This window comes from Xenopus laevis, chromosome 5L (genome assembly GCF_017654675.1).
Source record: "Xenopus laevis strain J_2021 chromosome 5L, Xenopus_laevis_v10.1, whole genome shotgun sequence".
NCBI lineage: Eukaryota > Metazoa > Chordata > Amphibia > Anura > Pipidae > Xenopus > Xenopus laevis.
In genome coordinates, this window is record NC_054379.1 from 22,032,388 (window position 1) to 22,047,096 (window position 14,709).

The window sequence follows — 14,709 nt, forward strand, 5'->3', positions numbered from 1 at the left end:
ACCGGGGAACTTTTGAAATAATATATTTTTTGTAATTTATGTTTGAGTTTCTTTTTCATTAGTGTCCTAGTGCCCCAACTGCCCACAGGGGATTCTGGGAGCTGAAGTCCAGAGCCAGCTGGAGTGCTGCAGGAGTGTCACCCTTGTTTTATGTCATTTGTTTGCCCCCCTGAGCCCCACCAACATGAGCCATTAAAGGAATGCCGACCAGCTCATAAATATCTGAATTCAAACTTCCAAGCTTCAGAACTGGGAATGGTGTGGAATGTTTCTTTAACTAACAGGTGGCACATGGGCCCCAGCGGAAAACACTGGCCAAAAATAGACACCCCACGGAGCAACCTCAGAAAGAGCGGGGGTCTTGTCCTACACAGGAGCCGTCCTATATTACAGGAGAGGTTTAAATGACCCTTCTAGGAAATGACACCATATGTTGGGATTAGCAGAGGGGAGAACACACAGTGCAATAAATCAGGAATGTAGGAAAATTCTGATTCCGTCAAACATGGCATTGCTTTTGAAAATCTCACTTCTAAGCAACTTCCAAATATCCATTCATTCCTCATTCTCCCTAGGTTTATAGTTATGTGTACTGATTCTATCAAGCGGGATTCGTCCATCTCCTGAAACATAATTTGCATATGTAAATTAGCATTAGGATAAGTTAAAAAAAAAACCTTGCGTGCAATTCTCGTTGCAATTTTTCAGTTCGGCTGACAAATTTGGATTCGGCAAAATCCAAATCCAGCTAAAACAAAAGTCTTGGATTTGACTGAATCCCCAATCTAATCCTGTATTTGGTAGATCCCTAATGTCTGCCATTCTCTGTTTGTGCTTTTATTGCTCTGCACTGCTGGTTCTGACTCCTGAAACAATATAACTATTCCCACACCTTGTGTATAACTCCCTTTCCTTTAGAGTGTGTGCCTATGCATAGGGCCTTCCTCACCTTTTGTACCGGTATTGATTGTAATGTCTGTAACTCCATATGTTCTATGTATATAATTCATGTGATTTAGTTGTATAATCACATTTACTTTACAATGCTACGCAATATGTTGGCGCTATATAAATACATGTTAATAATAATAATAATAATAATAACTATAAGCACCTTCCCAATATCCGTTCATTCCTCATTCTTGCTGCGTTTATAGTTATGTGTAACTGGCATTGCTGGCGGTAACAATGGAGGAGAAGCAGCCGATGAACAGAGCTGGGGGAGATCTGCTACAAGGATTCAAAATTTAAAACCAGAGAACAAAATGGGATGAATAAATGCTGCTCTCAGACCTGTGCACATTCCCTTACCTCTTGTGATGCTCCTCAGACAGCCAATGAGCCAAGCAACGGGCCAAGCTTAATGCATTCCCACAACACAGATCCATGTCAAGCCTTCTGGGCCGGGAATTTTCAAGCTGGTAAGAAGCTTCTTTCCAGATACAAACACAGGGGCTCCTTCCAAAGGTCCAACTTCTCTAGTTACAGTCCCTTCTATGACAGTCCCCCTCTCCGGTCCTGCTGCAGGGATCTCACAGAGGCTGAGCATTCCTGAGCTCAAATACTCCTGCCCACTCTGATCTGACCCTGCTTTCTACTGAGTCCTGGGAGATTTGATCCTTGAGATTCTAATGCTCTGCTGCTCCATGCACAGACACTCCCAGCAACAAAGCATAATGAGCCCAACATTTGTACTACTGTCAAGTGGAAGAACTACAGAGCAAGGAACCCCTGTGGAGTGGTCCCAACATTACACCACTGCTACTGTCTCTATACCAGTTATCCCACTGGGCACTTTATTTCTACAGGAGACTTGCAGCACTACCTACTAGAGAAAGGTTTTATGTTTTTTATTGAAAACTTTAGAACAGGAAAGTGTTACATAGGTTACTGCCTGATCTGCTCTCATTTCTGCTACAGAAAATATAGGGACAGAGGCAAGGGGAAAGTGTTAGATTGGGTTAGATTTTATTTCCTGAAAGAAATAGTGAATGGTAACACTAGATAGGTACCTAATATATATATAGGCTGTTTATGTTGTTTATTGAAAATTTTACAAAATATGACAAGGGGAAAGTGTCTGCTTTCACTACCCCTAGAGGTTGGTAGCACTAGATAGGTACCCAATATATACTGATAGAGACAAGAGGAAAGTGTTGGAAGGGTTACTGCCTGCTCTGCTCTCATTTCCCTACAGAAATAGGGATTGGTAGCACTAGATAGGTACCTAATATATAGAGACAAGAGGAAAGTGTTGGAAGGGTTATTGTCTGCTCTGATCTCATTTACCCTACATAAATAGGGATTAGGGATGGGCGAATTTTTTCGGCTTGTTTCGCCGCAGAAATGAAGCCCATAGACTTGTATGGTGGTGTGCATCAAAAAAAAAAACAGGTGCGCGCCAAAATTTTTTTGACGCCCATAGACTTTAATGGGCGTTGGCGACATTTTGCCGGCAGCAAATTTTTGGCGAAATGAAACGGGTCAAATTTGCCCATCCCTAATAGGGATTGGTAGCACTAGATAGGTACCTAATATATAGAGACAGAGACAAGAGGAAAGTGTTGGAAGGGTTACTGCCTGCTCTGCTCTCATTCCCCTACAGAAATAGGGATTGGTAGCACTAGATAGGTGCCTAATATATAGAGTTTTTATTGAAAACTTTACAAGAGAATAACATAACTTAGACTGACATGTCAGGCCATGATATTTGTGAACACAAATTCAGGTGCTTCTATAAAATACTTTATAATTAAACCCTTACCCAGCGTCAGACTGGCCCCCATGGATACCAAGAATTCTCCCAGTGGGCCCAGGTGTCAGTGGGCTTCTTGCTTCTAACCATTTGGCCTATTTCATAGTCATTCCCTATTTATTTCTGGCAACAAAGAGTATAGTATTTAGGTAAAAGAGACTAGGAGAATAAAGAGGTTGAGTGAGCAGGTATTATAGTTTGGAAAGTGAACCCTCAGCCTAAGGTTTTCTGGTGGGTCCCTGGCAGCCCAGTCCTGTTTCACAGTCAGTGCAGATTTATTCCCACAGACAGTGAGGATGTCAACCTTAGCTTTTGTATACTGTATCTTCAATAAAAACACCCCACTCCTGTAGTGCGTAAGAGAAAATTCCTGTATTGTAAATACTAATCCAGACCTCGGTTGCAGGACAAGGTGAGTAAGAGCTATTACAGCACCAGCTGCTCTCCAGATACTACTGCCCCGGCATCCCTGCTATCTGCATAGATCATATAAATGGTTTTATGAGCTTCACACTGGCATCAAGCATGCAATACCCGCGGGCACATTCCAGCACCAGCAAATGGCAGTTTTGACTGCGTGAACTAGAGGAGCGTTCTGACAGCAGGAAAGTGAGATGTCAAAAGATATGATTCAGTAGGATTATACTCTGCCTTACTGAATGGGGTTTAAATATATATATATACTGTACATGGTGTCATGTAAGCCCAGTAAAGTAAATATGTCAAAGCCAGGGAGCAAGAGGGCCTAATTTTGCTTTCCAAGACCAATGCCATGGCATTTACAAAAAAATGTAGGACCAATTGGGTGAGTGGGAATCTGGGTGATGTACATCTGTCCCAGTAATCCGCCATCTAGTCAACCTGTCTGGATTTGGGTCCCTATAAAGGTGGCCATAGACACACAGATCCTATCGTACGAATCGAGGATTCGTCCGATTTTCGGATTGTGTGTGGCGTGTGCCGACATCTTTCCATCGGAGATCGTCGTTTGATCGATCGGTCAGGTTTGATTTTGACCTGACCGATCCCGCCAGAGCCCACGGCACATCGTAATTGGATCGTTCGGCCATACGGCCGAACAATCAGATTACCCCCAATATAGCCATGTTTGTTAATGGCATATCGGGGAAAGATCTGCTCGTTTGGCGATGTGGCCAAATGAGCGGATCTTTGCATCTGTGGCCACCTTAACTCTTCCCAGTGGTCCTGAGATATTTCAGGAATAGAAGTAGGAAGGGGCTTCAGGCAGCAAAACCCTCGCTCCATGCTGGTCCTACTGAGTCACATGCACTGAAACTGCGCATTCCATGCATCAAGGACGCAGTTATACCACTTCTTTCCATAGGCCTTGTCTGACCCCCTTGTTGTAAGGAGGATGCTGGGATTTGTTGTGCAAGAGCAGCTAGAAGCTTCAAGTTGCACGGCCCAGGCCTGGACATGCTGTATATTATAGAATCAATCTCTGCTAAATAGCAATAGTGCTGCCATGTATACAGTTAGGCCTATATGGATATAGGATTTCTGTGCAGCGTTGGGGTTACAATGCGACTTTAACTCAAACACCCACTTCCTTAAATGGAAAGCAGGAACATTAAGTTGCATTTATGGGATTCCAGCGTACGGAACAGTTTCCATGATGTCAGGGGCCCCTCTGTGGCATCCGCAGGAGCTGGAAGGACAGTGGCTGATTAGCCCGACCATCTGGATGACTGTGTCCCCGCAATGGGCCAGGCTCCCAGGCTCCCAGGGTCAAAAAGCAGTGTGGGGAAGAGCCTCCCTGCAACAGGATATTTCAGGCTCTTGGATTTAAAGCGCCATTACTTAACCCCTTATATAATACTTTGCTATGCTGGGCTCTCACTACAGGCCACAAGCAATGTCAGGAAGCAGCATTCATTATATCAAGAAGGGAATACTGGGATCAGTAATATCAGCACGGCTGCAGGCTGGGGTACTATTCCTAATGCTGCCCCCTATCTCCAGAATCCAAAGTAAGATGTTTGCTTGATAACAAACCTCTAAAAAAATTGATCATTGATCTCAGCAGCAAAACTGAACTAACAACAGTGAGCAAAAGTCTACCCAATAGATCCTCAGCTGTAGTAGAACTAGAGCTCCCAGTAACATCCAGAGGCATCTGCTGCTACTTTAATGAATGCAAGAAGGGCAACATTGAGTCATTGCCACTGTCTCCATCTTGTCTTACCGTCTTTGTGTTGCCCAATTGTCTCCATATTGCTATACTATCTCCATCTTGCCCTAATGTCCACATATTTTTCTACTGTCTTCATCTTTTCCTACTGTCTCCATTTTACCCTACTGCCTCCATCTTGCCCTACTGTCTCCATCTTGCCCTACTGTCTCCATCATGCCCTAATGTTCACATGTTTTTCTACTATCTTCATCTTTTCCTACTGTCTCCATTTTACCCTACTGCCTCCATCTTGCCCTACTGCCTCCATCTTGCCCTACTGTCTCCATCATGTCCTAATGTTCACATGTTTTTCTACTATCTTCATCTTTTCCTAATGTCCCCATCTTGCCCCACTGTCCACATCTTGGCCTTCTGTCCATATGTTTTTCTGCTAGCTTCATCTTTCCCTACTGTCTCCATCTTGTCCTAATGTCCACATGTTTTTCTACTATCTTCTTCTTTTCCTACTGTCTCCATCTTGACCTAATGTTTCCATCTTACCCTACTGTCTCCATCTTGCCCTGCTGTCTCCATTTTGCTCTATTATATCTACCTAGAGGAAATGCTTGGACCCTGAAGGCAGCTCAGTACTCAGTGCCCCCTCCGCCCTGAGCCATGTGGGATGGATTGCAGCATATTTAGACCCTGTCTGTCCTCACAGGGACAAAACAACAAGCCTGCAATTTATTCTCGCTGCTCCCCATCCGCTGTGGTACAGACAGATTCTGGGACAATGACTTCACCAGGCCAGTGACAATGACACATTTCTATTTGTCACTGTTTCTGACACCGAGTGGCCCTTTGCTGTGGCTCTAGCACATATGGTGCAGTGTTAGAATGGTCACTTAGGGTAGGGAATCACAGGGTCCGGGGGTTTCATTGTGTTATAATGTAACTGCTCAGCTCTTTCACTGCCCTGTAGCTCATTGGCTGAGATTTGCAGTTCAAAAACACCCACAAGGTCACAGGTTTGAGGCTGAGGGTCCACATGCAAATTCTTTCAAATGACCCCAAAAAACATAGCAGGAACACATCTGCTCTGGTTTGACTGGGAGTCAGAGAAGTCGTGCCTGAGATACAATAACAAGCAGTGCAGGACAGTGTGTGAGAGCGGCACAGAGAGTTATTGTGAGTGCACAACTACAGACCCCCATTCCAGCTTAATAACCTGCCCCTGTGGCCTGCACACCTCTGGAATGTGAACCATATGGTGTAAACACCAACGTTTGTACAAGGATCTGCTGTCTGTACCTGTCCAAGCACACCAGCACCAACCCAGGACTCCAGAGCATGATGGGGAAAAAAAAAAATAAGAACAGGCCTTAAAAGGGTTAAGTTAATTTTTTTCAAGGAGCTATAACTTGCCCTTTAATGGAAATTCAGCCCAGTATAATAAAATAGCAATCCAAGGATCTTTAACCTTTTGTAGCTGTACTACAACTACCATCATGCTACTGACGCAACCCTCTCCTACTGTCTCCATCATATGTCTCCATCTTGTTCTACTGTGTCACCAGTGTCAGGCTGGGGTGTACTGGGTCTCCTGGGAGCTGCCATTTCAGGGCGTCACCACCCCAGCTGTGGTGGCCCCTACCGCCATTATGAACCCCCTCTTGCTCCAAGCCCTGTCCGTACCACATTCAAAACAAATTTATCCACCTCAGTTCCAGAAAGCAAGTGGTTCTGGGCCAGCAGGAGCCACTGGTTTTTCTCCTGGTACCCTGCCAGCCCAGTCCGACGCTGCGTCTTTCCTATGCCCTTCTGTCTCCATTGTCTCCCCTATAGTTTCCATCTCCTTTACTACCTACTCTCCCCCCAATTCCTACCACCTGTGACCGCTGAGACCCTCTCTTTTCAGGGTCGAGGGTTTTGGCCCCTAACTGAACCCCCTGAATACAGTTCTGCATTCTATAGAATGTTTTTTTATATGGGACACATTCATTATCGGTAAAGTTGCAGAATTAGGTCCATACTCTGTTCATTAATAGGGAATCACTGCCCCATTAAGCTGACAATCTATTTTCAGTGTCTGAGGCACAGAGACATCAAATCAAGATCTAAACCCAGGTTTCCGCGAGTGACAGTAATTTAACTCCTGAATAACTATGACCCTCTACCAGTATGAATGGAATGTCTCCTGCTCTAAAGGCTGCACATCCCATTATAACCAGTTCCCCAACCCAGCAACTGGGAATCGGAGCTGCCCAACTGGTCTGACCTTTGGGGGGGGGCACAGGTCACTCTCTATATTGTCTGGACTCTCAGCACTATGCTATTTAAAGGGAAATGTCATAAAAACATAGTGGTTCTTGGCAGCTTGGAGCATGATGTCAGGTTGTATGAGTACTGCCCCAGTATCAGCAGATCTGGTCTGTATTCAGGACCCACTTGATGGCTAAGGAACAGCTTGAACCTTTCAACATAAATTTTGCTTGTTGTGAAGCTCTTGCCCTACGATGCACATGATTTCTTGGCTCTGTGTATAATATCCTCACTCTCTCCCAGGCAGGTTCCTTACTGAGGCGCCAGTGCCAAAAAAGCACCTACAATTTAGCTCTTTATCTAAATGTACCTCTCCACCCCCCGTGGCATGTAATAGTGAGTATAATACCCAGGCTGCAGGAGAGAGAACTCATACTCCCAGCCAAATGCCCTCATTTAAAACATCATTAGAATGCAGAAACTGGCATCTGACCACCACTGACCCATAAAGGTACCCAGTTAAACAAAGTACCGCCTAATAATATAATGTATGGCTGGCCAACCTGTGGCCCTTTAGCTCTTGTATTACAACTCCCAGAACTCCATGACAGCCCTGTTGAATGAAGCTGCCATATTGCTTGCCCTGTAGTTAGGAGGATATGGAGATTGGAGTCGATTTGGCTCTCAGCCTCCCCCCTCCCCCAACGAGCAGAGCAGTAAAATGTAGCGTTGGGCATTTCTGGCCAATATGTCCCACGGTGAGAAGAGCAATGTTCTGAAACTGTTAATGCTGTAGCATCTACTGAGTCAGAACTTCCCAATTCCCTACATTTATGAGACTGGTGTTTGTATATATTATATCTGTGAGTAACGGAATAACCAAAAGACTGCTGTATTCATTGTCCAGCGCAGGGGCCTTAAAGATAACCGTTAGTATGTTATAGAATGGCTAATTCCAAACAACTTTTCAATTGGCCTTCATTTTTTTATAGTTTTTTAATTATTTGCCTTCTTCTCCTGAAACAATGTGATAGTGGGAGCACTTACCGGTACACAGCCAAGCTCCTGCGTGCTGCAATATCCAGACCGCAATACCAAACGGCAATCCAGGCAAAATCAATGTAGAGGAACGGAGCACCGCAGAGCCAGAATAAAATTACGCGTTTCGCGGCTCATTGCCACTTCATCAGACAGCTTCTGATTTCGTGGCAGTGAGCCACGAAACGCGTTAAGAGGGCAGCCCCACAGGAGAGATGCTGCTGTCATTTTTAATGGATTTATAATAAATTTTGACTTTTTTAACGTATTATTCTGGCTCTGTGGAGCTCCATTCCTCTACATTGATTTTGCCCTTCTTCTCCTGACTTTTCCCGTGTTTCTAGTGGGGGTCACTGACCCTATCTAATTATTGTCATGGGCTGTACTCACACAAACGCATGTAAGCCCCAAACGCAAGTGGGACACAGCATGTTGCATTTTAGTTGCATTCGGCGCATACATGTGTCTTTGCGAGTACAGCCCCATTGACAATATTTCAGTGTGTCAACTCCTGCAGCTGAATGGACTTTCCCAAGTTCTGCTCGGAGACAATGGGTTAGTACTTGAACTTGGGGAGTGTTACTAGTGGGCAGGGATCAGCTTGGAACAGCTGTATCAATCACTAGCTGTCAGGCAAAGGCAAACCGGCAATTAGTGCAAAATAGGGGAGGTTGACCTTTAGGGCTCTTACACATGAGCGTTCTGACCTGTGTTCCGTTTTTTGGCGTTCAGCCGCAGGGGAGCGCAGGAATAGACGCAAGTCATTATTTGAAATGGGGCTGTACTCACTCAGGCGCGTGTAGGCGCCGAACGCAGGAAAAATGCAGCATGTTGCGTCTGAACCTGCGTTCGGCGCCTACACGCGCCTGAGTGAGTACAGCCCCATTTCAAATAATGACTTGCGTCTATTCCTGCGCTCCCCTGCGGCTGAACGCCAAAAAACGGAACGCAGGGGAGCGCAGGTCAGAACGCTCATGTGTAAGAGCCCTTAGGGTAGGACTAGACAAAGTGCAGCGCAAAAACCAAGGCGTCAAGTCAGATGCGACGGAAATAAGGTAAGATATACAAATTTCGGATGAAGTCGCAGGGTAGGACTACACAGGCCGAAAACGCCTGTAGTCCTACCCTAGGATTCACCATCTCATGGGCAGAACTATTGGAATGGTCCAGCCTGTATCCCATTAACTGCTGCTAAACTACAACTCCCAGTAATCCCTGGCGAACAAAGGTCATCCAGGGCTGGTAAAGCCTGCATTTCAACAAAATCTTAAATGCACCAGACTTTTTGCATAAACATATATTCCTAATCTGCCCAGGGAAGAACAAAGGCATGTGGCCTATTGAGTGAAGCAAAGTAATCAAATGGATATTTGATGGATAAATGCAGCAAGTATTTGCTCTCAATAGCCCTTTGGGTTGTTTGTGCCTTGGGCAGAGGAGCAGCCTTGGGCAGAGGGATATATTTAGGGATGCACCGAATCCACTATTTTGGATTCGGTCGAACCCATCTTGGAAGATTCGGCTGATTTGCATATGCAAATTAGGGGCAGGCAAGGAAAAAGTGGAAAAAATTGGTTTACTTCCTTGTTTTGTAACAAAAAGTCATGTGAAATTCCGCCCACCCTATAATTTGCATATGCAAATTAGAATTTGGATTCGGTTCGGCCAGGCACAAGGATTTGGGCAAATCCAAATCGTGCTGAAAAAAGGCCGAATCTTGGCCGAATCCCGAACCGAATCCTGGATTCGGTGCATCCCTAGATATATTAGCTACTGTTGGTCTTTCGTACCCAGAGAATTGGGGTTACTATCAGGTGTCACTATCAGGAGCAGCAGCGCCCCCTGTCAAGAAAAACACACACTGTGCTTTAGCAGCACTTATTGGCAGGACCCAGGAGACTGTAAACAATCACCCCCTGACAAATATAGATCAGAGACTGTTTGCTCTCCAGGCTTCAGCAGTCCCTGTATCAAAATAATGGCATATGCAAGAACCTTATGGGGTCCCTCTACTGTACCCCAAAGATTTAGTTGTCGTCTCATTCAGTTAAATCAGACACTAGCCGAAAAGATTCATTCAGAATTCATTATATACGCATTCCTCATGGCTACGCAGAAATCTGCACAGCCAGCAGCATGAAGCTAACAAGCAGGTAATTAACTTCAGGATTTGGGTTTCATTATTCTTGTTTGGATGTAAGGCACCAACATATTCCACAGCGCTGTACAATGGGGCCATCCTGGTTCTTTCCCCACTTGTGGCCCCAATTGTCAGTGAGCTTTAGGTCGGTGTGAGTTCACAAAGGATTTATCACACACCAAGACTTTTGTTGTGATAATTCTGCATGGCTGGCGCATTTTTCCCTGTGTTCGTCAGTAGAAAACGCGTGGCCCGTGCAAAATACACAGAAAACAACTATGGGCCCCATGTATTTTGCTTTTTTTTTGCCTTCTAGAGATCTGCAAGAGCTGCTTCCTTGCCCTTAAAGGAACAGTAACACCAAAAAAGTAAATGAAAATATCATATACTATTGCCCTGTACTGTAAACCTGATCTATTTGCTTCAGAAACACTACTATAGATCATATAAATATGCTGCCTTGTAGCAATGGCAGAAATTGAAAAAAGCTACTATGGCACAAGTTAAATAGTGGATAACAGATAACACCATTATGTTCTACAGAGTTTATCTGCTGTGTAACCTGAGCCTTTTCTCCTTTGAATTCCTGCCCCCCATTACTACACAGCAGCTTATTTATATAAACTATAGTAGTGTTTCTGAAGCAAACACGCCAGTTTTACCAGTGCAGGGCAACACTGCATTTAAAACGCTTTCATTTTTTAATCTTACTGTTCCTTTAAATGAGAAATTAATTATCAGTTCAATTAGATGCACCCTGCTTAGCTATAGTCAGTCTGCAGCAAGCATGTACATGAGCTGCCCATTTATCTCTGTCTACAAAGGGCAAATGTCACTACATTAAGGTGGCACCTCAGCCCTTTACAAGAAGGGGGAAGGGTTAATTAGTAATGCATTCAGAGTCAGACTGTATGGTACCACAGAATTCTGTACAGCCTGCAGCACACGTGGCAATAGATTGCTAGCTGGCTGTGCAAGACACGAGGAGCCCTGCAGTGAGTTGTGTATAACAGAAGTGAGAGCAGCTTGTACAGATCCCAGCAGCTGACATGAAAACCATGTGTTCCCTTTTAATCAGCCCTTCACCCCCCCTTCCCCTTTAACCCTTTCATATCAAACACATAACAGCTCGTCTCACAGTGCTGCTGCTGGATCTGCCATCCTGTGCTGCAGGGGTTAACTACTGGCATCTGCAGACAGTGGGCGTTTGGGCAAAACCAAATATTGTACTGCAGAGGGTGGCAGAGGAATACTGCGGATGCCCAGGAGTAGTGCTTGCTGGCACTGCCTGGTATTGCCATATACTCATTGCAGTTACTAAGAGGGTTAAAGTCACATGCCAGGGCAATTAAAGGGAATGCGTGGGGCTGTTTGTGCAGCTGTAGTGGTTATAACATAACACAGGGGGCAGGAGATAAAGGGTGCTGAGGGATTAGGGGCACACTGAACAAGGTGGCACTTACCAGAGGTCCTGCGGGTGATTGATTCTTCCACTGGGCGTGCAGTGAGGGGCACTACAGATCTCCCATACACTGTTTAAGGTGCCCTGTTTATGCCCAGTAGCAGTGACAAGGGTAAAGTGCTTTATGGTCGGTCCTCTGGCGATCAGTGCCAGTCTCTCTCCTTGGCAGCGAAATGTGTAAGCCTCCTGTAGATCCCAAACAATGAGTGCCCTGATCTTAATGATCTTTCCCCCTGGTGATGCCCAGATTCAAGTCTTAGTAACTACTGACAATACCCTATTATTTGTCCTGAGCACCAATGATAATGCCCTTCTTTCACCAGCAAAAATGTCCTTCAACTTTGCCTGGGCACCAATGATAATGCCCTTCTCTTTGTCCAGAACACCAGGAAAAACACTGGTTTCTGTGGCCTGAGCACCAGCCCTTGTGCCAGTTTTTTAATCCCGTGCAGTAAGATTGGCGTCCACCTGATTTCACTGCTTTGCAATGACGAGTCTCTGCGGAGGAATGAATGCCCTTATTTCACTGTCCTGGCTCAAAATAAGAGGGTCAAGTTCTAGATGAGATAAGATGATGGCCAACCTTTAGACAACTGGTATAAAAATATTTTCCAGTTTTTTTATCTTTCGATAAAATGGTGCCCAGACCTCGGGTGAGGTGCCCAAGTATCCACCTCTTGCTGAAGGAAAAGTGCCCAAGTCTGTGCCCTTTAACAAGAGTGCCAAGTGTTAGTCCTCTGGTAAAGGGGAAGGTGCCCAAGTCACAGTTCCCTGTTTTCCCTCAGAGGAGAAGGTGCCCACGTCCCCTGGCAGAGGGTACAGTACCAAGCTGTATGTCTCCTTATGGTGAGGATCGTATCCAGCAGCTAATCTGATTTTGGTTAAGGTTCTGTGCCCTCCTCCCTGGCACAGAACAGCCTGGATTGCTGGGAGAGATGAGGGTGACTAGCTCTTATCTTCCAGGTATTTGAAGGGTGCCCAGTTTTCTTTCCCCTGGCAGAGAAGGAGGTGTGCCCCTGCTAGAGAGGGCAATATACGCCCCTCAGCCCCCGGCCAGAGAAGGCAACGTGCCCCACGGGTTCCCCTGGCAGAGCTTTCCCAGCAGCTGTGTACATGGGAGGCAGGCAGGCTGCGCAGGATCGGAGCAGAGAGGGTGTGAGTGCTGCTCGTTGCTCTGCACTGGGAGTCACATCAGGAACTGTTTTTCCATCCCAGAACTCAGGCATTGGGGCAGGGCCTTCCTGCAGCTACTGTGCAGCCGCCAGGCCTTAAAGGGGCAGAGTGACACAAACACATGTTTGGCTTCACTTTCCAGCTGGCCCTGACCATCTGGGCACATGCCAGTCTCCGCTATAGGATCTGTGCGTATTCATGCCCATCATGCATCCACTTTGTTTCTGTCTCTTCCACTGTCACTCCTGCAGATTAAATGCTGAGAAAAAAAGGGAGAGATTCCCTGGCACAGAAGTAGGGGCACAGACTGGATAAATTGGAGAGCTGCAATTCTGTCCTCTCAATTAAACTGCACTCAGTAGGCTAATTGCTTGCATGGAAAAATAATATTTCTGCAGTCTCTCTCTTCCCCTACCCTGCTGCTGTTCTTGTCAAAGGTTTCTGGGATTTGTAGTCCAACTGCAGATTTGATATCCCTGATAAAGTGGGTTCCGTCTCTGCTTTATCTGGGCTGAACAGTAGGTATGAAGCAATAATTGTTATTCACCAGCAGGTGGTGCTGCATAGGAATGCTACACTCCATAGGCCAGTTCTTTGCTCGCTGTTCAAAAAAAAAAAATATTATATATATATATATATATATCTATATAAATATAACTGCAGTTCTATTTATGCCTCTCTGAGACCCTCTAGCATTTGTTGAACTACAACTCCCTTGTTCCCCTGGCTGCTTAGATATGGACATCCCTGTTATGGATTACAGGCGATTAGTGGGAAAATTGTTAATTAGCGCATCTGCAGCAATAATGTCTTCAACCAACAGATGGAGCAGCACTTACACTGCTTGCCACACTCAATAGGCCAGATGAATAGGCACACACTCAGCCTACAGCTGCTGTTGAAGTAAGGCATCCTAGTTGCTGTGATGGATCCTGGGAGAAGCCAATAAGAATTGATTTAGAGACTAACTCCATACTGGGATTGCAATGCTTTGCCAACCAGCTGCCTCCTCTCTCTGGCAACCGCTGCCAACCTATTGTGCCAACCAAGTGCCTCCTGCCTGTGGCAACAGCTGAGACTGCCCTGTGCCAGGGAGCTGACTTCTGACCATGGGAACCTGATTAAGCCCCTCCCCCCATCCATGTGCAAAAAAACCCTAACTCTTTAAAGGGACACGCTGTTCCACTATATGCATAATATTCTCTGCTTATTTTGCTGCACATTATTATTCATTTAGTATAGGGTAGAAAAGCCCTGTGTGGAGCTCTCAGTTCCTGCCACCAGCAGAGGGCACCCTACAATTGGTTAGTGCTGCTGATTCGTTTTTGGTTATTATGGTTATGATTGGATATAAGGGGTGCACTCACTAATCCCTCCCCATGGGGGAGCTGTTAATCTATCTAATTAAATATTAAATTAATAAAATAGAGATTTGTTGAGGAAACAATTAGCACAGGGAAGGGATGTTTTAACAAGGAGTTGGTGGAAGGGTGGCAGCAAAATCATTTCCATTACCCAGAATTCCCATCTCTGCCAGTTGCTCAATGTACAGCTTTAACAGGGTGCAGGGCCCAAGTTGCAGATGAGGGGGCTACAGTTCTGGAAAGTAGGGGGGGCCAAAGCCTGAGAAATAATGATTCAAGGGGAACTATCAGGAAAATTAAAATTCGATATAAGTTTCAACACACTGAACTACATTTTCTAAATATAATCAATTAAATATTCGGAATCGTTTTTAAAATAAT

The 14,709-nt window shown here is 45.3% G+C and overlaps 1 protein-coding gene across 2 annotated transcripts in view; it reads right to left on the reverse strand.

The window, feature by feature from the left end:
* Positions 1-13,212, reverse strand: part of LOC108716513 (disheveled-associated activator of morphogenesis 2) — a 145,535-nt gene extending 132,323 nt beyond the window's left edge. Inside the window, exon 1 of one of the 2 annotated variants that reach the window (XM_018262697.2) lies at positions 11,793-13,212. The gene's annotated coding sequence lies outside the window, so the exon portion shown is untranslated. Of the gene's footprint in view, positions 1-1,311; positions 2,105-11,792 lie in introns of those variants that run through there. The other variant, XM_018262698.2, reaches the window with a different exon arrangement.
* Between the last annotated feature and the right edge of the window lie 1,497 nt (positions 13,213-14,709).